Source organism: Hyperolius riggenbachi, chromosome 3 (genome assembly GCF_040937935.1).
Source record: "Hyperolius riggenbachi isolate aHypRig1 chromosome 3, aHypRig1.pri, whole genome shotgun sequence".
Classification (NCBI taxonomy): domain Eukaryota; kingdom Metazoa; phylum Chordata; class Amphibia; order Anura; family Hyperoliidae; genus Hyperolius; species Hyperolius riggenbachi.
In genome coordinates, this window is record NC_090648.1 from 323,187,796 (window position 1) to 323,215,635 (window position 27,840).

Genomic DNA, 27,840 nt, shown 5'->3' on the forward strand with positions numbered 1-27,840 from the left:
TGCCCAGGTTTGTACTTACATAAGACTCATAAAATATCTGTACACTGTCAATATCTTTACATGTTGCTGGAGGACATGGGCTAAAAAAGGAAACAGTTGATCAGGCACTAAAATGGTGTGCAATATAAAGTTCTGTCTGATATTCTTATATATGATGCTGGGTGACCCAAACTAACCCTGGCCAACTACTGTAGTATGTAGCAACACAAGGGAGTAGCTGTGCCAGCCACTCCTGCATGTAAGTTGTACTGTGAATTTGTTAAAGAAAAGAACTCAGTCTCCACCCTCTCTAAAACTGACAGTTGCAGAAAACAGACTAATAAAATGTAAAACTACAATGCAGAATGCAGATAAGTAAGAAAATAGAAATAAAAGCCTGATAAAACCCTGGCTAAAGTTGCTGGAGACATATCATTACCATATGATCTAATGTGGGTGTCAGCCTGGATTGTGTTCATTGAAGGAAACTGTATTCTCAGTGCTTGAGAATAGGAGCAGGAGGGTTTTCTCCAAGTGACAGTCGCTCAGCGCTGGGTCTCCCCCCTCCTCCTCTGCACACCTGTAAGCTCATTTTGCCTGGACTGAATATTTAAATTACATCTCTGCATTGAAAGTTCTTCTTGCAAAATCCTAGGATTACAAGGTATGATTTATACTAAACCTGCACTTTGAGCATTACTGACAAATCTTTAGAAGGTGTAACTGAAAAGAAACAGCATTGCAGCCAACTGATGAACTTTCAGCTATTGTTTTACCAGTTGTGACAGTCTGTAGCTTAGTGGAAGATTGAAAGGACATGCAATGCTAGGAAACCTTTTTCTGCTTATTTATTAGTTAGTAAGACATTCAGACTTGAATTGTGCATTCTAGGCTTGCTAGCAGTCATGCCAGATTGAGTGTAAAACACTGTGAAGTCTTACAGACACGTGGAAGAATATCAGAGACATTGCTTTGATATAGTATAAGAGGCACATTTTCCTGCTGATATGCTGTGTTAAATATCACAAAGACTAAAACTTAGCATTCTACTGTGCAGTGTAATTGCAACTTATACCTAGCTTAATTGTTTAAGTATACTGCATTTAACTCATAAGGAATCATTTTACATGGCTGTGGGTTGTTGCTATGCTGTTGTTGTTGGAAATCTTGTAATATGACTAACACAAAGGACAGAACTGTTTAATGCATTCTATGCTTTTGTAATTTTACTGTGTATCTAAAAGGAAAGTTTATAACACACACAAAGCATAACATTTAAGATTGTTTAACATTAAAATGGCTATGTTCATAAATCTATGGAATTTATCATTATTTGCACTGCTAATTGATGTAAATATTCGTTTTGCATAGCATATTAGGGACTATTCAGCTGTGCAGTTTTCTGACTGTGTACATATAGGATGTGTATGTACACATGAGAAGTTATCCCGCCCCCTTAAGCCATTTTCCAGAAGTCATTCATCCATGTCACTCTTACAGCCTATGGAACACATATATCAAAGCGATGTGAACTTTGTCCTAAGCTGGATAGCCTATAGCTTCCTAGTAATTAGCATATTCATGCAAGATATTGTAGCATTAGATGTGACTTTGATAACCCTCTAAGTTTGTGTGTGTCTGCCTTCTGTTCAGTAATAAATATTACTATGATGATAGCAAGACAACTCATTGTATGTAGTGAAAACAGCAATAATTCACATCCACTCAATCAGTCCCAGATTAGGTACCATGCATTTGCCTGTGCTACTATCTAATGTTTAGTTGCTGTGGGTAACAGTACATACTTACTTTTTTGGACCAGATTGGTTGTTTAAGAACAAAATCTTGCCACGCCTACTTGAAGTAATAAAAAACAATGAAGGAAATTAATTCCATTGATACATGGAATGATCAGATCCTCCTTTTCCTGTGTGGTTATGTTTTAGATGTGTTTATTGACTTGCACTATTCAGACAAACTGAATATATTAAACATTGTTTAAAGAGCTGTATTTTATGTTAAACAAGAACAAAAAGCAATAGCCTGAAACACTTTATCTGGAAAATGTTACCGTGTGCAAAACCCAAGTCATTTTCCAGAGATTTGGCAAGTAAGACCTTTTATAGCTTATCCAGTGCTTTAAACAAATTTTTTCCACACCATAATCATATTATTTTAAAACAGATATGTGTGTCATATTTTTTCTTTCCTGAACAGCAGGCAGTCAGTTTTAAAATGCAAATTTCATAGGAATACATTTAATTTTACATGCAATCATTGGTTAATTATAAGAATAATACAAAAAAAAAATAATAATAATAATTAGTTTTCAGTTATATATCTGACCACAGCTCTAGGAGAAAATCCTAAACATTGTTCCTGTGTTTTCAAAGTTTATGGCTACAAGTCATGTTGCCACTAGCCAAGTTACATTTTTGTAGATTTTTCCACTAACATTCTACTGTCGTTTTATTTTGTACTTTTGACTTAAGTTTTACCACCTTCATTATATAGGAAACGTTGTAAGCAGCTTATTTGCTCCATGAATGCCACAGGCAATGCATTTTGATGAGTGAATTCCTTGAGGGAAGGAAGTAGTAATAGTACTTCCTGTTTATCTAAGATTAGAAAACTAGTGCTCACTGCTCATACATGCTGTTTGACTTCAATAAGTTCCATATGAGCATACTGGATTTGTCAGAGCACTAGATCAGAGGAACCAAAATTAAAATAGAATCTTTCTTGAAGTCTTAAAAAAAGCCGTTTATCTGCTTGGCTTTCTGCATATATTGCACAACGCAAAATATTGTTTGCTAAAAACATAATAGCAATGTTTTATTATTTTTATTTCAACTTTTATTTTGGCCAATAAAATAAATGTCATAAGTTGATTAATTTATGATGAAACATTATATTAGTATTTTAGCTTTCCAAGAGTATGTATGGAGCTGCTACTCCATGAGTTGGGTGCACGGGAGTTGCCAAAAAATATTGGTAGTTCAAGTTACCGATATTTTACTTAAAGAGAACCTAAACTGAGAAGGATATGGACTTTTCCTTTCAAAATATTACCAGTTGCCTGACTCTCCTACTGATCCTGTGTCTCTAATACTTTTAGCCACAGCCCCTCAACAAGCATGCAGATCAGCTGCTCTGACTAAAGTCTGACTGGATTAGCTGCATGCTTGTTTCAGGTGTGCGATTCAGCCACTACTGCTGCCAAAGAGATCAGCAGGACTGCCAAGCAACTGGTATTGATTAAAAGGAAACATCCATATCCCTCTCACTTAAGGTTCCCTTTAAAACCCTCCCCTTAGTGCCTAAAATGACCCCCCTCACCTAATGCATTAAACAAATATCCCCTAATAGTGCCTAAAACACCCCCCTTCACACACACACACACACACACACACACACACACACACACACACACACACACACACACACACACACACACACACACACACACACACACACACACACACACACACACACACACACACACACACACACACACACACACACACACACACACACACACACACACACACATACACACACACACACACACACACACACACACCTTCCTAATGTTTAACCTTAACCACACTTCCTAGTTCCTAAAAAAAACTCCCCAACCTAGTGCCTGAACCAAACCCCCATTCTAGTGATCAAAATGAACCCTAATGCCTAGAATAAATCACCCTTCTAATGCCTAAAACCTAGCCGCCCCCTCCTGTGCTGTTTGTAGCATATCGGCTACTATAATACAAACCTACTGTATATAGTATCCATTCAGCTACTTATGTAGCCAAGAGGCTACTACTCCCACATCAGGTGCCCAACTAATTGCCTGGGTGCCCAATTACCAAAGCTTTGCATTGGCATCAATTAGAGGCCTGCCAAGCCCCCATGCCCAAATCACTTGCTTCATTATTTTGTATCTAAACCAACAAATGTACTCTAAGATGCAAAATCAGGATAAAAATACTGTATACATAAAAGGTATATTTGACAAATTAGGTATGTTATATTTAAAACATTAGATACCAGTCATGACACAACTTGCTCATTTTTTTTCCAATAGAAGCAAGAAGTGTATCTTTGAAATCTGAATCCCTACGCTACTTAGATGACATACCATTCACCAGGGCAGCAGCAAATATAGAATGATGTAATATACAAATTTCTAGATTACACATTCCTGAAGGCAATCAGTCTTGTTTTACTAATTCTATCAAATCACTTACAAAACCATGAAAAGATAATGTCCTGTCTCGTTCCTTACATCTCAGACCTCACCCCTAAGAGTGGGGGAAGTTAAAGATTATAGTTGGCAGGACTTCTGAGGAGCAATCATTTCTTATGCCTATGGGTAAACCAAAAAAGGACCTGTACATTCATAAAAAGTAATCAAAATTATAATGATGCTGAAGTACAGGCAACATGTAGTGCCTCTAAGAACTCTGACAGTAATCCCCATATTAACTTCTGTGCACATGGGGTCAGTAACGCACACTTTTGCGTTCAACCTTTTGCAGTATCAAGCATCACCCCACAGATAGAACAGTCTAAAGAGGGGGCCTAATAGACAAGACAAATAACATTTATATTGAGTTTTTCTCCTGGCGGACTCAAAGTGCTTGAGCTGCAGCCACAAGGGCGCGCTCACTCAGTATGCAGTAGCAGTGTTAGGGAGTCTAGTCCAAGGACTTCTTACAGAATAGGTGCTGGCTTACTGAACAGGAAGAGCCAAGATTCAAACCCAGGTCTCCTGTGTCAGAAACAGAGCCCTTAACCATTACACTATCCAGCCACTACTCTTATGACCCCTAAATGGCTTAAATGGCTGTTACACAATATGAGGTGCAATTTTAATGTCACTAATTTAATCTTAGCTCTACCTTATGATTGTTATAGCTTACCTTTATAGCATAGACCTGGAGATCTCCAGGTGGACAGAAAAGTATATTGAGATCGTTGCACATGCTGGCAGGCAAAGGAAATTGCTTGTGCTTTGACATGATTTCAATTCATTTCAATTCAATTCACTTTATTGTCATTGTGTAACACAACGAAATTACTTTTCATGACAACCCCACGGTGCATATAGGGAACATAGTGATAGTAACAAGGAAGAGAAGAAATTATACAAGTATGCCAGGTATTACAGATGTTTAAACAATTTGTACACAGTGTTAATTATTTCAGAGAGGATTCAGAGTTTATCAAGTTTATGGCGGATGGGAAAAAGCTGTCTTTCAGTCTGTTTGTGTGTGTGCGGATTGATCTAAAACGTTTACCTGATGGAAGGAGCTCAAATATGGCATTTCCAGGGTGAGTGTTGTCCTTGATAATGTTTTTGGCCCTTCTCAAGCTGCGAGTATTATACAAAAGTTCCAGTGATGGTAGTTCAGTGCCAATAATGGCTTCTGCTGTTTTAACAACTCGCTGCAGGGCTTCTCTAGTAGCCTTCGTGCAGCTGTTGTACCAGGCCGTCATTCAATTGGTCAGAACGCTTTCTATAGTGCATCTGTAGAAATTAACCAGCAGCTTCTGTGGGAGGTTAGCGCTCCTTAGTTTTCTCAGAAAGTAGAGGCGTTGTTGTGCTTTGCCAGTTAGAGCTAAAGCATTGTCAGCCCAGGACAGGTTCTCTGCGATGGTGACTCCCAAAAATTTGAAGCTGGAAACTCTCTCCACAGCCTCTGCATTGATCATTAGCGGTAGGTGAGTAGTCTTTTTGGTGGTCCTAAAGTCCAGAATAATTTCTTTGGTCTTCTTTGTATTTAATAACAGGTTGTTAATGTCGCACCATGCCATCAGGTTCCTAACTTCTTCTCTGTATGCAGCTTCCTCATTGTCTGATATAAGCCCAATGACAGTCGTATCATCTGCAAACTTAACAATTACGTTTGAGGTATGGATAGGCTGGCAGTCATGGGTGAAAAGTGCATAGAGGAGAGGGCTTAATACACAGCCCTGTGGCACGCTAGTGCTCAGGGTAAGGGTGGAGGATGTCTGTTTTCCTAGTCTGACAGTTTGAGGGCGATTAGTAAGGAAGTCCAATAACCAAGTACATATGGAGGGAGCAAGACCTAGTGCATGGAGTTTGTTGGTCAGCTGGCTAGGTACAATGGTGTTAAATGCTGAGCTGTAGTCAACAAAGAGCATCCTAACATAGGAGTTGGGCTTTTCCAGGTGTGAGAGGGTAGCATGGAGAGCTACACAGATGGCATCCTCAGTCGATCTATTTGTTCGGTAAGCAAACTGGTGTTGATCTCGATTTGCTGGGATGGAGGCCTTGATGTGTGTGGCTACCAGTCGTTCAAAACACTTGGCGATGACAGGGGTTAGAGCAACTGGTCGATATCATTAAGACAGGTTATCCTAGGATTTTTTGGGACTGGCACAATGGTTGTAGATTTAAGGCATGATGGAACTACACCCAAGGACAGAGAGAATATTTGTGTAAAAACTTTCGCTAGTTGACCAGCACAGGCCTGGAGCACACGTCCTTGCACACCATCAGGACCTGCAGCTTTCCTGGTGTTGATATTTGTGAGTCCTTGCTGCACTTCATGTATGTGAAGGATTAATGGCTGTGAGTCTGTAGTGGGCCCAAAGTTGTTTGATTGTTAATCTGATCACTTTCTGTGATTTAACTCATTCACTTTAGAACCAAAATTTGGATACAAAAGTTTTCCTAGTCCCGTGTAAGCAGAAAAGCTTATTTTTATCTGTATATGCATTTTTATGAGCTCATGTCAAATTAATTAGATCTAATCGTAAGCAAGAGTCCCTTGATGAGCCATTTACTGTATCCGAGACATTCATTGCAATAGACTGCAGCTTTTTTTCCTCTGGGAAAGCCCTCTGCTTCTCTTGTTGGTTGCAATCTGGACAGCAGTCTGATTATGAAACCTAAGCAACAGTCCCACCCACAAAGTCTGCTATTAATTCTTTCATTTTACCTGCTGTCATTACATTTTTAACACTCGATTTTTTTGGTGCAGAAATCTCACTGTAATAAAAAACATGGTAAAGCCACTGTGATTACTAAGCTATAAGGTGGACAATTAGAATAAGGCATGGAAATGGATTTTAACGCAAACCTAAAGTGAAAATAAACTGATAAGATAAACAACGGTACTTATAGCTAGAGTTGGGCCGAACGGTTCGCCGGCGAACGTAGGTGGTTTGCGTGCGGGTACCGCACGCGAACGTTTTGCGGAAGAAGTTCGGTTCGCCCCATAATGCACCTGAGGGTCAACTTTGACCCTCTACATCACAGTCAGCAGGCCCAGTGTAGCCAATTAGGCTACACTAGCCCCTGGAGCCCCACCCCCCCTTATATAAGGCAGGCAGCGGCGGCCATTACGGCCACTCGTGTGCCTGCATTAGTGAGAGTAGGGCGAGCTGCTGCAGTCTCTCATATAGGGAAAGATTAGTTAGGCTTAACTTCTTCCTGGCTGCATACCTGTTCTGTTCAGTGAGCCCTCAGCCCACTGCATACCTGTACTGTGATCCTGCCACTGCATACCTGTTCAGTGATCCTGCCACTGCATACCTGTTCTGTTCAGTGAGCCCTCAGCCCACTGCATACCTGTACTGTGATCCTGCCACTCCATACCTGTTCAGTGATCCTGCCACTGCATACCTGTTCTGTTCAGTGAGCCCTCAGCCCACTGCATACCTGTACTGTGATCCTGCCACTGCATACCTGTTCAGTGATCCTGCCACTGCATACCTGTTCAGTGATCCTGCCACTGCATACCTGTTCAGTGATCCTGCCACTGCATACCTGTTCAGTGATCCTGCCACTGCATACCTGTTCAGTGATCCTGCCACTGCATACCTGTTCTGTGAACCCGCCACTGTATACCTGTTCTGTTCAGTGGACCCGCCACTGTATACCTGTTCTGTGAACCCGCCACTGTATACCTGTTCTGTTCAGTGGACCCGCCACTGTATACCTGTTTAGTGAACACGCCACTGCATACCTGTTGTGTTCAGTGAACCTGCCACTGCATACCTGTTCTGTGAACCCGCCACTGTATACCTGTTCTGTTCAGTGGACCCGCCAGCCCTTCCGGATCCACCCTCCACCAACGCCTCGACCGGCAGGTAGCCGACTACCTGGCCTTAAGTGTGGATGTAGACACTGCTGTGAACAGCGATGAGGAACCCTTGAACTACTGGGTGCGCAGGCTTGACCTGTGGCCAGAGCTGTCCCAATTTGCCATCCAACTTCTCTCCTGCCCTGCCGCAAGCATCCTCTCAGAAAGGACCTTCAGCGCAGCTGGAGGCATTGTCACAGAGAAGAGAAGTCGCCTAAGTCACAAAAGTGTTAAGTACCTCACCTTTATCAAAATGAATGAGGCATGGATCCCGGAGGGCTGCTGCCCGCCCCAAGACTAAGTCAGTCCCCGCACACACAGCATCTCTGCCTGCACGCCGTGTGACTGGCTGCCTGGCCTGCCCCAAAAAGACTAAGTCGCTCCCAGTGCCTCCACACAGCATGTCTGCCTGCAGGCCGCTTTACTACCTTCTCCGCCACCACCAACAGGGTCCGGGACTCCAGGCGGATTGCTGAATTTTTTAGGCCGCTGCTAGCAGCGGCCGCTGTAATAATTTTTATGGTGCGTGTACATGACTGCCTAATTTTTCTGGCTGCACTGCGGGCAGCTGCAACAACAAAAGAAAAGGCATGTACATGCGCCCATTCCCCTTCGTGATCATTACCTTGCCGTGGTGAAGGGGCTTGCGTATCACAATGAAGCAATGACCGGCGCCTAGATGAGTGTCTCGGGGGGCACACAAAAGATAATAAGGTCGTTGCTTCATTGTGGTCAGACCAAATTTGATCAGCTGGACAGTCACTGTTCTGTCATTCAGCTACATCAGCCAGGCCGACCATATGGGCTGTAAAGCCACCAAAACCTGCACTCTCGCCATGGTGCGCACCAGTCCAGCACGGCCGTCACTACACAAACAGCTGTTTGCGGTGCGTTACACGGTGAGTTTGGTGTGTCAGTGTGAAGCAGTACCTTAATTACACTACCTGATTGATGTATACACATGCAAGATGTTTGAAAGCACTTTAGGCCTGTCATTTAGCATTCAATGTGATTTCTGCCCTTAAAATGCTGCTTTGCGTCAAATCCAGATTTTTCCCGGGGACTTTTGGCGTGTATCCCACTCCGCCATGCCCCCCTCCAGGTGTTAGACCCCTTGAAACATCTTTTCCATCACTTTTGTGGCCAGCATAATTTTTTTTTTTTTTCAAAGTTCGCATCCCCATTGAAGTCTATTGCGGTTCGCGAACTTTAACGCGAACCGAACCTTCCGCGGACCGAAAATCGGAGGTTCGGCCCAACTCTACTTATAGCCCTACTCCTAAGCATCACTTTTCAGGAATCCCACAATTTTATTTTGTATTTAAAAGTTTAAAAAGTAGGTTTAAAGTTTTACTGTTTCAGATGAATGAGAACAGTTTTTTTAAATGTTTTCTGCTCCCACATAGGCAAATCTTGAACTTTTGAACTTCTTACTATATATTTTCCCTGCACTCAGATGTATTTCTTTGTCACAAATGAGCTTTATCAGTGAGAGGTGACCTACAGTTTTACTTAACTGCAGTCCAACTGCAGAGAAACTGTGACTTATAGCTCCAAATTCTTATCCTTTACAGTGAAAAAACACAGCCTAGTTCTAACTAAGTAGGATTGGGACTTTACATACACATGTTGTATGTTGCATAGTTTATATAAATTAACATAGCACATATAAATAAACATACCATCAATTCATACAGGTTTGATTTTTGTAAAATCATAAATGTGCACTATGAATGATGGCACCATTACCTACTAATGTTAATGGAGGTGTTGAAGGAAAACATATCTTCACATGTTTATGTGACTGTATGTAATGACTTGAGTTTTTTTTTTAAGTTCCAAGTTTGTTGCTGGCCCAAAAATATTACTAATTGTTTTCAAGGGAGCAGAGTAGGGGACAGTTTGTGTCCTTCAGTCACTAGTTTGCCATTTTTGTTGTTGCATTGCTCCTCGAAAAAAATGCAAGTCAGTGTGGCCGCATTTTTTGAGAACAACCATTCCCCACTTCTGATTCAAGCTTTGGTCAAGTAAATGGCTCTGCAGTGATTATATTAGGCTGCTTTCACAGTGGGACGTTACAGGCGCACGTTAGAGCAGCCTGTAACATAGCCCAACTCACAGTAATGAAAAATCAATGGGCTGTTCACAGTGCCCACATTGCGTTACAGTGTAACGCTGGACATTCAAAGAAAGTGCAGCATGCTGTGCGTTATAGGTGGTTTTAGCTGCGTTAGACTGTTTGCACATGCTCAGTAAGGGGAGAGTTCGCTATTGTTCCTAGCCACATTGTAATTAATATTCACTGCACTGTAGTGTTGTCCAGATGATGAACAATTCGGATCTTTGATCCGGATCTTTTTTGTGAGTCAAATCATCCGGATCATCACAATGAAGGATTTGGTTCACAGTGGATGTCTGGAAGAAACAGGAACTGCAGCTTCTGTGCACAAGCACAATCTTCCTGCTGCATCTCTCCCTTCCCCATTAGCACCCTCAATGTGCCTTCATTCTCCTGCACCTCTCACTCTGCTGCACCCCTGCTTCCTGCTTCCCAAGTAAAATGATTCAAAGATTTGGTTCAAAGATCTGGATCTTTTCAATGATCCGATTCGAATCATCCGAATCATTGAAAAGATCCGGACTTCCCAGGATAGCACCAAGAGCCTCATAACGTGGCTCAATCTGACATCCAACTTCAACACCACCATGCGTTGCGTTAGGGGCACGTTATGCGACCATAACATCCCCTAAAACGTAATATCTTGGTGTGAAAGAGGCCTAAGGGTAATGATGGCAGGAGATCAAAACACTGATCACCCCTGTAAGAAACAGGCTGTCCATTTATAATTATGTCAAGGGAATTCTGATTTTTAATATAGGTGAAGAAAGAAGTAGTGATCTGTAATCATATTGCCACTTATTCATAAATAGCCATCAAAGCAAGCCTGAAGCGAAAATAAAATTATGATATAATGAATTGTATGTGTAGTACAGCTAAGAAATAGAACCTCAATAGCAAAGAAAATAGTCTCATATTGTTTTCCAGTTCAGAAAGAGTTAAAAAAAACGTCAGTAGTTATCTATGCAAAAGAGCATCTTTCAGGTCGAACTTAGTCCTGTTTTTCTGAAGCACTTAAACAGCAAAGAAACAGTGAGAGAGAGCTTGAGATAAGGTTTTACTGCAGAAAAGTTCAAAGGGTCATTTTTTCAGCTTTGCTTTATGGGGACAGAAAATTCTTCCCTTCATAAAGCACCTTTGTCCCAAAGTAAATGGACGCGGGGCCGTCCCTCAGCTATGGACACTTGTCTGTCCATTATGATGCCTTGATGAAGAGATGCTGAAGCCTCCAAAAAACATTGGCTTTCCACCCAATAGAATAACTATCCTTACTTCAGTGTCCTGTGGTGTGCTGCTGTTCTTAGTGTGTTGGCCAGGCACATGCAGAAGGGGTGCTGGAGATGCTTGAGCACCCCCCTTTTGAAAATCCCTGTCATGTGGCCCTTTTTCCCCGACACCACAACGGGGCAGGTAATGTACCCTCAATGCCTGCAGACAGTGAGTGAAGCTCTCCCCAACCCCCACCTTGAGAAATGTATGTACTCGAATGTGTAACATTTATTTCCTTCTCTTCCTCCCTCTGTGTGTAGCTGTTTACTTCCCTATCTATTTCCCTACTTAGCTAGCCTGTGTCACCATGTGCTGCTTATTTCTCTTCCAGCTTGTATCTCCCCCTCCCCCTCTCCCCCTATGTTACATTCAATGCCCCCCTTTCACATTTAGTGACCCCCTACCTGTGCCACATTCAGCACCACTGCCCCCCCCCCGTGTGGCATTCAGTGCTTCCCTTCCCCCTCCCTATGTCCCATTCAGTTACCCCCACCCTCCTCCCCGTGTCACATTCAGCACCCAAGTCCGCCTCCCTGTGTGACATTCAGTGCCCCCCCACCACCCTCCTCCCTGTGTGGCATTCAGTGCCCCCCCACCCTCCTCCCTGTGTGGCATTCAGTGCGCCCCTTCCCTATGTCACATTCAGTGCCCCCCACCCTCCTCCCTGTTTCACATTCAGCACCACTGTGTCCCCCTCCCTGTGTGACATTCAGTGCCCCCCACCCTCCTCCCTGTGTCACATTCAGCACCCCTGTGCAACTATACTGGCTAACCTGTATGGCGGCAACTATAGCTGGCTAACCTGTAATGCTGCACTTATACTGGCTAACCTGTACTGCGGCACCTATACTGGCTAACCTGTACTGCAACACCTATACTGGCTATATGTAAAGAGAGAGAACCGAGAGCCCAATATAGTGTAGTAAGTATTAATAAATGGGTTAATGATACAAGTACAAAAGTATACTCACAAACCAGGGTTACTTCCAGGCAACCACTGTATAAGCAGGTGAGGAGATTATCCTGTCCTCACTCAGGAATAAGAAGTCGCTCTCTGTAGACAGGAAAAGAAAGGGGTATCCCCCTGGATATTATTTGTAACGAAATGAAGAACAGAGGCACCAAAAGAATAAAATCATGTTTTAAAAAAAAAAACGTAAAAAATGCTTAGGGGGCAGTGGTTAACTTACCTCCTGCAAGCAGACACAACAAGCTGTTTATTCAAAATAAGGTACATTTATTGGTATGCTCCAGGGGTTATTCACAACGCATTTCGCAGGCCTAAACCCGCTTCATCAGGCAATATATAGTTGGAGTACGCAACAGCATTTAGTCCGGGTAACACCTGGCGACTGAGGTGCCAGGGGTTACCGGGACTAAATGCTATTGTGTACTACAACTATATATTGCCTGATGAAGCGGGTTTAGGCCTGCTTGCAGGAGGTAAGTCCACCACGTCCTCCTAAGCATTTTTTAAGTTTAAAAAAAAAACTGATTTTATTTTTTTTTAGCACCTCTGTTCATTATTTAGTTACCTATACTGGCTAACCTGTACTGCGACACCTATACTGGATAACCTGAACTGCGATACCTATAGCTGGCTTACCTATACTGGGGCACCCAGGGGCGTAACTAGAAATCACTGGGCCCCCTGCAAATATTTGGATGGGGCCCCCCCCATAGGTGCCAAATATTCATAATGGGGCAGCGTTTCACTGTAAATTAATTGTAAGGTGGGCAGCATTTCACCAGAAAATCGTAATGTGGGCCAGAAAATCATAATGTGGGCAGAGTTCACCAGAAAATCGTAATGTGGGCAGCGTTCACCAGAAAATCGTAATGTGGGCAGCAGTTACCAGAAAATTGTAACGTGGGCAGCAGTCACCAGAAAATTGTAACGTGGGCAGCAGTCACCAGGAAATTGTAACGTGGACAGCATTCACCAAAATATCGTAATGTGGCCAGAAAATCGTAATGTGGGCAGAGTTCACCAGAAAATCGTAATGGGGGCAGCGTTCACCAGAAAATCGTAATGTGAACAGCGTTCACCAGAAAATCGTAACGTGGACAGCATTCACCAGACAATCGTAATGTGGGCAGAGTTCACCAGAAAATCGTAATGTGGGCAGCAGTCACCAGAAAATTGTAACGTGAACAGCAGTGACCAGACAATTGTAATGTGGACAGCATTCACCAGACAATCGTAATGTGGGCAGTGTACACCAAAATATCGTAATGTGGGCCAGAAAATCGTAATGTGGGCAGAGTTCATCAGACAATCGTAATGTGGGCCAGAAAATCGTAATGTGGGCAGAGTTCACCAGAAAATCGTAATGTGGGCAGAGTTCACCAGAAAATCGTAATGTGGGCAGCGTTCACCAGAAAATCGTAATGTGGGCAGCATTCACCAGAAAATCGTAACGAGGACAGCATTCACCAGACAATCGTAACGTGGGCAGTGTTCACCAGAAAATCGAAATGTGGGCCAGAAAATCGTAATGTTGGCAGAGTTCACCAGAAAATCGTAATGTGGGCAGCAGTCACCAGAAAACCGTAATGTAGGCAGCAGGCACTAGAAAATCGTAATGTGGACAGCGTTCACCAGAATATCGTAATGCGGGCAACAATCACCCAAAAAATCGTAATGTGTGCAGCAGTCACCAGAAAAAAAAAAAAAACAATTCACTTACCTGTCAGGAGTCTCTCCCGGCCTCTGGTGCGCAGCTCCCCGACGATCTTCTGTGCACTGCAGCACATCTCCCACGCTGACAGGCAGAGTGCATGGCTACGGCAAGATGGCGCCCGAAGCCCTGTACTGGAGACACAAATAGTCTCCAGTGCAGTGCTTCGGCAGCCATCTTGCCATAGCCCTGCTCTGCCTGCCGGAGGAATATGCAGGCTGCTGGAGCGGGGCTGCGGGGAATGAACTGGCGCAGCGTCTATTAGACGCTGTGGCCAGTTGAGCACCTTGCTGGGGGGTCCAGAATCGGGCGGGCGGCAGCGCTCCCCCCGTGCACAGTTAGTGGGTCCCAGAGCGGCCCCGGGCGCCCCTGCGGCTGATGGGGTCGCATCCCCGGTAGGTACGCCGGTGGGGGCACCTATAGCTGGCTTAACTATACTGGGGGCACCTATACTGGGGGAACTTATACTCACCATTGGTGTACTGATTCATTGTTGTGAATCAAATTGAAATTGCAATTTCTGACAGCAATCGGCAATTCAATCTTTACCTAAAATCGTTCAGGCCTTCTGGCTGGCTTGTTTAAAATGGCGGCACCACTGTGGCCGGCGGGCACTGTTCTGTGATTTGATTGCACGGATCAGATGGAAGGGCACAGCAGCCAGTGGATAGGCCCGGTGCAGGGCCAGGGCAGGGGGGGACACATAGACGGACCCGCTTCAGCACCTACAAACATCAAGGCAATAGGGCATGAGTGGGACTAGGAGCAGGAGGGGGGCCCTGACTTTAACTTAATACTGGCCTGGTTGGTAGTTGTTTGTGAGGGGGGGATCAATATGGCATGGGTGGGACTGGGAGCAGGAGGGGGGCCCTGACTTTAAGTAAGTAAACCTGAGACAGGAGGATCTAAAAAATGTATACATACCTGGGGCATCCCTCGCCACTGTCCTCCGTTGCCTGCAGCTTCTGCCCCAGAAAGCCCTCAGGTACTGTGCAGGCGCGGCCCGGCCATGTGCTCCTCTGGCTGGGAATGTTCTGCTCTTGCGCAGTAGTGTTCTTGCACAGTGTTCTGCTCTTGCGCAGTAGTAGGTGTGCCAACTGGACTAACTACTGGGGGGTGGGGGCTGGAGGAAGCCCTAGGTACGTAGCCCTAGGTATAGAGGTATGTAGACCTAGGTATATGAAGCCCTAGGTATAAATTTTGTATATCCCCCATCTTAAGTACACTTTAACTTGATGCTTGCCTGGTTTGTAGCGTGCTTTTTTTTCTGTGTGTGTGTGTGTGTGTGTGGGGGGGGGAGACCAGACCCCTTTTTGAAATTTGAGCACCCCCCACTTAAGGACCCTCTGCACGGCCCTGGTGTTGGCCTATGTTGTGGAGGTCATTTGATGGACAGGCAGGTTTGGAGGAGTTGAGGAAGAACACAATGTAAGGTTGTAAAAGTAGACAAAGACAATTCAAATTTAGATGTTTACATGGTAAAGGCTGAAGGTAAGGTCAGTGGAGAAAGTAATGTCAGTGGTGTCTCTGAGGTGTGTGTTGAGTGCATGCTTTGCGACAAGCTTAATTTACAGTTTAACAGGCAAAGTATAACTAGGTTGATAGTTACCTAGTTATCTAGGTTGAAAAAAGACAAGTGTTTATCAAGTTCAACCTCTACAACTTTTCTGTGCCTTAATGTGAGGAAAGAAAATATACAAGAGTAAAATGTTATCCATGACTGCATCAAAGTATTTCCATTCTGTACCTAGTAATTACAGCTGTGGGCACCCTTCAGTACAAATAAATCATTCAAGTTTCTTTTTAAATGCAGATATGGAATTTGCCACACTTACCGCAGCAAAATATGCCACATCTTAACAACTCTCAATTAATAGAACCCATTTCTAAAAAGGTGATATAATCTTCTTTCCTCCATACACAGTTCATGTCCTCTTGTTCTTTTTACATATATTGATATGAAAAGCTATTTTGCATTCCATATATTTTTACAAGTTATCGGTTGTATATAATTTTTCAGCACACCCAGTTATGTACTCATTAAAATATATTAAAAAGTATATTTAATACATTCTATAAATAAAAATCAATAAAGGTTAATAAACCTGAATAAATATTTTATTTATTTATTTTTCTGTACAACTGGTTATTTAATATTAAAAATAAAATAAAACTCAAATTATTGTATCATGTGTATAAAGCAACTTTCTAACCTTTTTCAAAAATTCCAATATTTATAAATGTATGATAGGAAGATTAAAAGCAAGAAAGGGGGAAATGGAGAAAAATATAAATCATGAAAAACAAATGATGCCAAAGTTGTACCAGATTTTAAAATAACAAGAGGACCATCCTATTTTCTAACTCGTCACTGTTAAGCGCTGGCAAGTTTCAAAATCAGGTGATGGTAATGATGCCTGATCCTATTACTGGTATATTTAGAATTTTTCACCTGGTGAGTTCTTTACACCCTGTCCTATTCCCCTTTTTCATGCTTCCTTTACAAAGGACATCATTACCTGTTCCTTGGGTTGGTACTACTGAGCTCATTGGTCCCTGCCTCCACAGCATCACTTCTCCTGACAACTCTGTGCACCCCTAGCCCCATCGCTACCTGTGTCTGCAGTGCAGAGACAAAAATCTCTTGCATCTGCTGCCCCCCTGTTTCTCAATGGCACTTCATGATGCTGCCAGCGCCATGGACACAGGCAGACATAGGGCCATGGGTGCATGGTTGAGGAGTGGTGCGGTCTGGGTGGGGACCAACGGGACTAGTGTTATCAGCAAAGAAGTGGCGGGTAGAGACATGTAGTGACCTTAGTCAAATAGGAAGCAACAATAAGGAGAGATTCTTCTATCAAAAAAAAAAAAAAAAACGGATAAGAAAAAAGCAAGATATTAAAATAAAGAAAAAGTGACAGATGAAAAACAGATAAATACAGAAGTGGAAAAAGTTTAGTTTTGTTTTTTGTCTGTACTTTTCATTTTAGAATAAATACAGTTGGTAGAGGGTCAAAAGTGACCCTCTATATTTATTTACCTAGAAGGGTATAGACTTCTGTGCATCCCTTTATTAAATGGGGGCCCCAGACTCCAATATATGCCTTCCCAGAACCTATCCTTACATGCATTGGCAATAGTAACTCCTAGTCATCTGAGGTGAAGATGAGCCCTTTGTCCATAATCAAAACTACACTTCCTGCCAAAGTCCAGCTAAGAAATCATTGTCCTTGCTCCTTTGTAGAGGTCACTTCCTCTGGGCTAACACTGGCACTTTAGAAATAATAGTAATAACTCAGCCATCCTAGCTATACCAGTCTTAGCACGCTGCAAGTAACTTATCATTTTGAATAGGCCATGGCCCAAGGTGCTTGGGTACTAATTACTGTTCTTTGATGTGACTATCACATCCAAAGTTGCCTCCTTAAGATTCCAAGACGTGAGAGTCACATCCTGTCACGCTCTTGCTCCCACATCGTTACCGCGGGTGCACGCACATGCATGGGCAGTTTAAAAGTGAATGATTGCTCTATTGCAGTTATAATTCACTGAAAGTTTTAAAAAAAAAGTTTAACAAGTTTTAAAGTGAAGGTGTTTTATTAAATAATAAAGTATCCCCCCCACCCCCGTGGTCAAATTTTAACCCCTACCTATCTAATTAACTCCTTGTCTCACTTATACATGGTCTTAAAAATCATAGACACCTGTTATTGCTGTCATCTGTAGCGATCGGATGTGATCGCAAGCATGACGGTTCGGGGATCCAACATTTTATAGATGCCTCTGTTGCCTAGCAAAGTTTTTACAGCATTGGGGTCCACAAAGTATGAACCATAGCGCTCCCATCCAGTCCCCACAGACTGGCAATAATGGTACGCTACATACCCAACTAGTGATGAAATATGGCATGTATGGTATCATTTTAATTAAGATAAGACAAATAATGTATTTTGAGGTGTTTCACAACTGTCAAAATTAGGAAGGGAGCATTTGCATGTATGCCTAATTTTCCCCGATAAATTACCTGTAAAATGAAACCATTCTTGGAAAAAATATAACCCAAAGAAAGCCTAGAATGTTCTGAAAAAAACTATGTATTACTTTGGTGGCATAAGTAATAAAAAATTATTGCTGTGTAATAGTGACACAGACGAAACACCAAAATCATTATGACTCTTAAAGGGTAAAACCCCAGGAATGTGAAGTGGTTAATAGAAAAGATTATTAAAAATCCTGATGTTGAACAAGAACATTAAACAATATGACAAAAGAAATGTGCCCGAAGGATGCCCTCACACACTTTAAACCACCCCTCCAACATTCTCCTTGCTTTGGTAACCCTAACCCTATTTTGGCTGCAGGAATCCCAGCAGCCTCAACAGAAAACCCAGCAAAAGTGTCTTTGGCCTGTTGGTCTATTGAACTGACCAATGGAAACCCTCCTCAGGAAGTATTCTCATTGGTCCAGATCAATGGACCAATGGAGAGACTTAGTCCACTGTCTGCTGATGCATTTTGCCATGGCTCATTTTCAGCTTTTTAAATTAAGTTTTGAGAAAGAAGGCAGAACAACAAGTCTAGAAAAAAATAAGAAAACAGAAATGAACAGATGAAGTTGTTCGAAGAAGATAGAAGTATACAGAAGATGCTGGGGTTGATCCATGTAATATGGATAAAATTGCCAATGTGCAGGCAGTATGTGGGAAATTTACTGGTACTTACCATAGACTTTCATTATACCCTTTTCATCCATATTCATTAATTGTTATCTGCATTATTATGCATTTTTGTATGTTTTTAAGTGAAGCTCAGATACTTTACAATTCTTTTAGCAGATAGTTAAAGAGCCACCCAAAATGGAAACTCAAATGGCTGTAATGATTAGGTTTTTTTGATTCGGAAAGAATGATGGATGTTCAGGTTGAACTTGAATGTGACCCTATTTGAATACCAATACTATACATAACTATTCAATAGGAACATAAGACAATATACTTTTTACAGTACTTTATAGTATAATAATATCAAACACTGCTGGATCATTAATACAATCATGTTTTCATCTATGACAGAAAATTATAAGAGCAGGACAATGTCCTTATGAGCTACACTTAGACAAGGGAAGGGTGGAAACTCTAGGTAGGGTTGCATGGTTAAAGCAGAGAAGGCAGCAGGTCTTTTTTTCACAGCTTGGAGGCAGATGTGTATACATGTCAGGATAGTGCTTATGAAAAATTATATGATTTTTTTAAGATTTGTGTTTTAGGGATACACCTAAAGGCTTCAGAGATTGTGCTGTGAGAAATCTTAATGTTCTCTGAGTTACCGGTAGGAAGTTTACAGTGAGTCAGAGAGAGGCAGCATCAGAGGAGTAAGAAGAGTAGAGGTGAATGAGGTAAGCAGCTGAATGTATTGGAAAGGAGCTTGACTGTTAGAGCAACCCTGTCCTCAAGGCCCTCCAACAGTACATGTTTTGTGGAAATCCACAGGGACAGTTGATCAGCTCTGCTGAGACACTAATTACAGTACCTCACCTGTGCATGTTTGTGGTTTCCTGCATGTACTGTTGGTGGGCCTTGAGGACAGGGTTGGGGAACACTGTGTTAGAGTTTAGCCCATAGAGGAAGACATTGCAATAGTCAAGATTTGATCAAGAAATGCACAAGCCGTTGAGTAGCATCTTGTGTAAGCAAGACCTATGATATATTTATGAGGGAAAGTTGACAGAACGTGGTTAATGAGTTAGCTTTAATGAAACTTAAATGATAAACATTTAGCCACTAGGCTTGAAGGGGTTGAGGTTATTGTGGTGTTTGGTGTCTACATCGTAATGTTCCCTGAAGTGGCAGCTGCGGACACCTCCGCAGCTGCCTCGGTTTTCTCGGCAAGGGGTCCACCCGTTCTTCCGGTGTCTAGCACGCCGAGGACGGGATTTTTAGTTGCTCATAGGGTAGCTGTATCGCGTGGGCGCGCGCTCAGACAGGACCTTTATGCTGGCAGGAGGCGTGTCAGCTGACCTGCCGGTCGGCTGATGTCAGAGGAGACTCACGGCGCTCCTGATTGGTTGATCGGAGGGGGCACAGCCGTGGGGTCTCCTCTGCTTCATAAGCCTCCGGGAATCACTCGCAACCTGTCTGCTGTTGCGAATACTCTGTGTGAGCGCTCAGACCTTGGGCAGTATCCGGTGTGCTTTGATCCGGGGATTTCACACAAGACTAGGATTATTTTATTATTGTTATTACTTGATATTCTGTGTATGACTCTGGCTCACCTCTGACCTTGCTCTTGGTTATCGATTCTGTACTTCTGCCCATCTGACTCTGTTGCTGACTTTGCCTGATATATCACTACTCTCTTGTCTGCCGATTTTGTACTGTACCTGCCCACCTGTTGCCGATCCTTGCCTGTCTGACCACTCTACTCACCAGTGAGCCCTTGTCACTGGTGAGGTGCTCACTGATAGTACCCACCAGCTCCTCTGGTGAGGTCTTGTCAAACTAATCAGTTACTGTTGCACCAAGCACTATGCACTCAGTTCTCTGCCAGCTATACTTGCATTATTGGTGATTCTGCAGATCACCACATAATCAGGCATAGTGTTTGCATTATTGGTGATACTGCAGATGACACAATAATCAGACGTCTGTGTTGCTACACCAATCGTTGCATACATGTATTGTGATAAGTGGAGGTCAAATAGAAGGAAATGGTGGAAACACCATAGGGTATGCTTTACTCATGCTGAATACAGAACAAGAGTGAACAGCAGACAGTAAGCTAGGAACATGAGATAGTAGTTTAGAGGGGTCAGGGCTGGGGGTAGTGCCACCAGCATTTGGCCATTGTCATGTGGTGGGATGCAATTGACCATTGTCATGTGGTAGGATGCAACTGGCCATTGTGGTCTTGTAGTGCAAATCTTTTGGTGTGACAAAAGGCCCTTGGGGGATTTTTTTCTCCCAAAAATGAGACATGAGAATAGAAGCAGAAGAACTTTGATTTTGTCTCCCCTCAAAGAATAATTAAAAGCATATACAGCATATACATAAAGATTAGTGCAACAACGTTTAAAAAAGTATTTCCTTCATATTATATTATTTATTTATATCAGGTCTGTGGAGTCAGAGTTGGAGTTTAGGAGTCGGAGCAATTTTTGGGTACCTCGAGTCAAAGTTGTACAAAAATGCACTGACTCCGACTCCTAATATATATAAATTGTAATTTAAAAAAAATGATTAAATGTTCTATTTCTTAGATTTGTATTATTATTTAGTATTATTATTTAGTTATTATATACTGTAGCACCAACTTTTCTACAGCAATGAATCATTTCTCATTTTTTAGGCCATTATAGTTTTAAAATTAAACATAAAAAATGTTGGATAAAAGCCACACATTTGATTTGCCCATTTGTCCCGGGTTACTGCAACATTTAAATTATATCGCTAGTATGATCGATGAGATGCAAATACGTCTAAAAATTATGCAAATTTTCTTATGGAAATGTATGCAATTTGAAAATGGACCAATCAATTTAAACCCAGGTTTAAATTGATTGATCCATTTTCAAACTGCACACATTTGCATAAAAATTTGCATCAACTCAGAAGAGTTTGCATATCATTGATCATTTCTAATCCCTAGTACAATGTATGTTGACAATATTTTATTTGGAAATAAAGGTGCATTTCTTTTCAGTTTTACATCAATCACTAATTTTACGCACATCATTTAATAGTAATATATCCTGTTGACTCACATATTGAAAAAAAATGTATTCCCTTATGTCTGTAGTTGTAATTTTACTATTTGGCCACAAGATGTGATTGCACATTATTTTCTATTGCTTACAATAAGTACGCAAATAGAAAGTAATACGTGGCTGTGTTAAATTGGAAGTGAGACAGGCATCTCATTGATGCTGGCAATCACAGGGACCTGAGAGGTTCCAATTCCTTAATCTAACAATCAGCGGCGGAAGGGCGGGAATGCGTGAGAGGGAGGGAGCGCAGCACCACCATTTGAGAATGATCACTGTGTTTGAACAAAAACAGTGGTCATTGCCACCACTCCACCCTGTTGCCGAGACTATCGCGATCGCAAGCTGCCATCCCCACGATCACGCATTTAGCCCCGCAAACTGCACGGACGTGAGTCTCACATCACATCCGTGCTAGAGCAGCACCAGCCACGGATGTGAGACTCACGTCCGTGCAGCTGAAATAGATAATTAACCATGACTACTTACCTTTAAAAAAATGATTTGGAGGATTCCCATTTGTCTGTTAAGAGACCAATGGGGATCCTTGTAGCGAAGTTTAAAGATCCTTTGGATACTTAGTATAGCTAGAGCTGCATGGGGGCATGGCGGGGTGTGGCAGTGGGTGCGTGGAGATCTTTAATCAAGCTTGCAAGGATATTGCGCAAGGATATTGGGGTGGGACCATTTCCAAGGATATTGGCATGGGAACATGTTTTTAAAGGCAAGTATTCATGGTTACTTAAGAATACTAACCCCCTTGGCATTATGATTCTTTCTGGATTTTAGGGTCTAAAAGCAGTGCAATATTTTTGCATGCTTTTAGATCCTAAAACCTGGAAAAAAAGTTTTTCAGCAGCCCAGCACTAATTCACCCCCCGGAGCCAGCGCTGCAGTTTCCCCTCCATCCTCCAGGTGGTGCTATAACCCTATAATGAGATTGCTGGCTGTCGTCATGAAGCAGAGCCTCAAAGGAGAGGAAGAAGAATGGCGGCCAACGTCGGGATCCCCCGGGAGGTGAGTTAAAACGCCTGCTGCACGCATTGCTCTGCATAGACCTCCCGGTGGCTACCATGAGTTCAGTTCAGGATTATCGCTCCTGGCATGTTTTTCCCAACCCCGAGCTAAACTCGTGAATACCACTAAGAAGGTTAAAGGATTTTTCTTGTGGTTAAGTTTTTATTTCTTTAACCCTTTGTGGAAATGGGAAAGGGATACTATGTACCCCTATACTCATTTACTCATATTCTCCCCCTCTCTGGGGTAGAGGGGGAGCATTTTCCGCTCCTCTCCTCCAAAGTTCGCCATATCATGGACCATGTGGGCTGAGGGTGCAAAGCCCCACGCGGTCTGGGCTCCACATTCTCGGCTATCCCTGCCTGCATGGGGGACAAGGGGTTAAAGAGGCTTAAAGACTGTGAACATTTAAAAAAAAAAGCATTTCCTTGGTTACGAATACGGCTCGCAATTACGGCTCGTAATCTGAAATTACAGGCCAAATGAGGATGCAATTACGGATGCATTTGAAATCACAATCAGTAATCACAGCAGATCACGAATGACAATTTCAAAGTCGTAATTGCAGAAATTGGCCTTTAATTATGGCAGAGCTGTAATTATGAGGTCGTAATGAGCATCCCTGGTCAGCTTCCTGGTAAGGAGCTTTTTGTTCCCAAAAGCAGATGCCACCTTAATATAGCTTTAAATTTCCTAAGCTTTGTCAGTGATTAAATGCCTTTTCTGTTACATACTTTAAGTCAACAAGATTGTTATATGCAAATTAGAAGAGTCGAGGAGTTGGAGTTGGTGGAATCATAAACTGAGGAGTTGGAGTTGGTGGCTATTTTTACTGACTCCACATCCCTAATTTATATTGTTAAGTTTTTATTTATAAGTGTCTTTTTTACTTGGTTGCATTCACCAGGGACTCAGGGAGAGTGTTATCTGGGGCCAACCAAGCCCATGTGGCTTTGGAGATTCAGATGGTTTTTTAAACCATGCAAATGGGGGTGTCCCTGTATGTAGAAATGTGTGACCTCTACATCCAAAACACTGCAATTGTAATATTTAAATATATATTTCAATGTTCTATTGTAGTATATATTGTATACTATTTCAGTAGTATATATTATTGTGGTAATTTGTGGGCCCCCTACCGGGCAAACTTACTGGGCCCTCCCTAACCGCCCTCCCCCCCAAAACAATTTTTTAGTCTAATTTCAATAGACTATGACTATGGTAGGATTCGATTGTGAGCTCCTCTGAGCACAGCCAGTGACATGACTATGTGCTCTGTAAAGTTCTGCAGAATATGTCAGTGTTATAAAAATATAATAATAATAATAATAATAATATAGGAAATTAGTCTATGACTATGGCAAGATTAGATTGTGAGCTCCTCTGAGGACAGCCACTGCCACTTACATGATTGTGTACTCTGCAAAGCGCTGCAGAAGATGTCAGTGCCATATAATTACATAATAATACTATGGCAGGACAATAGACTATGACTATGGCAGGATTAAATTGTGAACTACTCTGAGGACAGTCAATGACATGGCTATGTACTCTGTAAAGTGCTGCAGAAGAAGTCAGTTCTATATAAATACATAATAATAATAATAATAATAATAATAATAATAATAATAATAATAATAAGATAGGACATAAGACTATTTCAGTACTTGTGTAATGATTTCCTATGACAGTGTTCACATGTAAGCGTTTCGATTTTCCTGAAATGGCAAACGTGCTTCATGTACCATTCTCTGAGCGCTTTGGCTCAATGGAAGGTATAGTGGAATCGCAAAGCGCTTGAAAATACAATTTGTATATCGATTTCCCAAGCACTTTTATGAATAAATACATTATATTTATTCATTTCTGGGTGAAAGAGTTCACATGCTGACTGACGTCAGGAAGTTAAAGAAATCATCGCTGAGCAAAAGCGCTTAGAAAAGCACTTAGAAAAGCGCTTTTCTAAGCTCAAATTGCAGGGAAAAGCTCTTACAAAATCACAGTATACATCGCTCAGCGATTGCGATAGCGCTGGCGATTTATTAAGTGAACAAGGTCTACGAGATCATTTTACAATTGTAAAAGATGTAAGATGGATTTAATGCAAGCTAGCAGGATTCTGGATTCTCTCGTATCTGTGAGTGAATCTAGGCGCACTTGTAGAAGCTCTGTACTGCTCTGTAATCTGACCTGTTGAAAAACAATTATTTTATAACCATAGTACCCACAATGAGATTTTTAGGCAGATTTACTGCCTGATTGATTATTTCCAACATGTCCGATCTGATTTTCCAATCTGCCAGAAAATCTCATGTCTAATGTGTGTACCTAGCATAAATCTTCCTTATGTTTACCTAAGCTAAACTGGTCTGGATAGCTAGTGAATAAATGAGCTGATAACAGAAGAATTCAGCTCTGTGACTAAAAAATAAAAATGCACACCATTTGAGTACCTCAGCATCAGCATGGATTTCCTGAACTCTGCACTGAACAGGAAAAGCAGCTACACATCGCTAGAGCCTGGAAACAGTTAAATGTATGTTACTCACAAGGCTACTGGTTGTGATACTCTAAGGCTGCTTTCACAGTGAGACGTTGCAGGCGCACGTTAGTGCAGCCTCTAACGCACCCCACCGCACAGCAATGAAAAATCAATGGGATGTTCACAGTGCCCACGTTGCGTTACACAGTAACGCTGCACGTTCGTTTGAAGTGCAGCATACTGTGCGTTCTAGCGGCTTAAGCCGCATTAGACTGTTTCCACATGCTCAGTATGTTTTTTTTTAATTTCAGGGGCAGAGAGGAGGCGGGGAGAGGCCGCTACATAGCCAGGCACATGGCTACTTGACATTCACTGCACTTGCAGTGTTTACTTCTTGGAGCGGCCGCTGATTGGCTGGCGGGAACACGTGATGCGGAGAGCTCCGCTCACGTGGTCCCCGCAGCGCCGCCGACAGAGCAGGCGCACCAAGAGCTGCTTGTAATGCGGCTCATGGTAGCGTCCTGCTCCAAGACCACCAGGCGTTGCGTTAGGGGCATGTTATGAGCCCTATAACGTCCTCTAAACACAACGTCTTGGTGGTGCTTTTGTTTGAAGAAGATAGATGGCAGAAAAGTCACTGTGTAATGTGACAGTCTGAGTGTAAGTGAAAGTAAATACTGTATTTTTGTTACAAAATGTTTTATATTTTTTTAAAAATAGACTGATTTGAGTACAGAAACTAATTGCTTTAAAGAGAATCTGTATTGTTAAAATCGCACAAAGGTAAACATACCAGTGCGTTAGGAGACATCTCCTATTACCCTCTGTCACAATTTCGCTGCTCCCCGCCGCATTAAAAGTGGTTAAAAACAGTTTTTAAAAGTTTGTTTATAAACAAACAAAATGGCCACCGAAACAGGAAGTAGGTTGATGTACAGTATGTCCACACATAGAAAATACATCCATACACAAGCAGGCTGTGTACACCCTTCCTTTTTAATCTCAAGAGATCATTTGTGTGTTTCTTTCCCCCTGCAGCTATCTTCCACTGAAGTGTCAGGCTGTTTCTTCCTGCAGAGTGCAGACAGCTCTGCCTGTATGTAATTCCTCAGTATGTGAAAGCCCAGCCAGCTCAGAGGAGGATTTATCCAGCTTGTAAAAGATAATAGAGCAGAGAGAAGCTGCACTAATCTAAATAACACACAGGCAGTGTGCAGAGAGGGGCCTGAAAGGGGGAGTTCATAGCAGAACCACAACACTGAAGAACTTGGTAGCCTTCCAGACACAGGCCGACAAGTCTGACAAGAGAGAGATAAGTTGATTTATTACAGAGATGGTGATAGTAGAACGTGCTTCAGTAAGCCAGAGGACATTAGAATAGCTTTTGGAACTTGTAGGATGGAAGAAAACCGGATGAAATTTTTGTTACGGAGTCTCTTTAAAGGTGTCTTCCTAAAAAGACAAGCAAGCAAACAAACAAACAGTAGTTTTAGCTCCTTGAGTTCCTTTTTTAGGGGTACTTGAAAGGTAGTTTGAGGTAATGTCACCCACTCCAGGTCTTCCACTATACGTAGAGAGAAGTAGTGTGAAGCACACCTCTTGTTCGCCAGTATATGATGTGCCTAGACAATGTCCAGCAGTACTCCAGACGATTCAATATAGAAGGAAGTGAGCCGGCACCATCCAAGATATAGTTTTATGCTCTTTTATTTTTAAGTCATCACAGCAAACATTGCAAAGTTCTGAGGTAATACCTCTTTATCAAGCTGTTGCAGAATGTCGAATACAATACACAACATTACATGCATGTTTATATAGTAATCATGGAACACATGCTCACTTCCTTCTACTAGGTCTCCCACTATACTAAATCTACTGTAAACTGCGGCTCAAAGTAAATGCCAACACAACATATAACAAGTGAAAGGTGCAGGCATGTCTGGCCTCTTGTAAGCTGTAAATCCCTATGATTATATTTTCATGAAGCTGATTGAGGAGACAAAGTTCCCTGGGCCCTACCACCTCAATTCCTATTCATTTGTGCCTGAAAAACACATTCTTAAAGGACAACTGAAGTAAGAGGTATATGGAGGCTGCCATATTTATTTTATATAAGTTGCCTGACTATCTTGCTGATCCCCTGTCTCTAATACTTTTAGTCATAGACCCTGAACACATGCAGATCAGGCGTTTCTGACATCATTGTCAGATCTGACAAAATTAGCTGTATGCTTGTTTCTAGTCTCATTCAGACACTACTGAAGCCAAATAGACCAGCAGGGCTGCCTATATAACGCTCACTTCAGTTGTCCTTTAAGTGGTGTAGGAAAAACACCATGATCAATGAGAATTGTTAACTTTTTTTTTTCAACAGAAACAGTAATAATAATAATAATAATAATAATAATAATAATAAT

General features: G+C 42.1%; 1 protein-coding gene across 1 annotated transcript in view; it reads left to right on the forward strand.

Annotated features, from left to right (window-relative positions):
• The first annotated feature begins 312 nt into the window (after window positions 1-312).
• Window positions 313-27,840, forward strand: part of LOC137563836 (decorin-like) — a 136,849-nt gene continuing 109,321 nt past the window's right edge. Inside the window, exon 1 of the mRNA XM_068276819.1 lies at window positions 313-643. The gene's annotated coding sequence lies outside the window, so the exon portion shown is untranslated. The remainder of the gene's footprint in view (window positions 644-27,840) is intronic.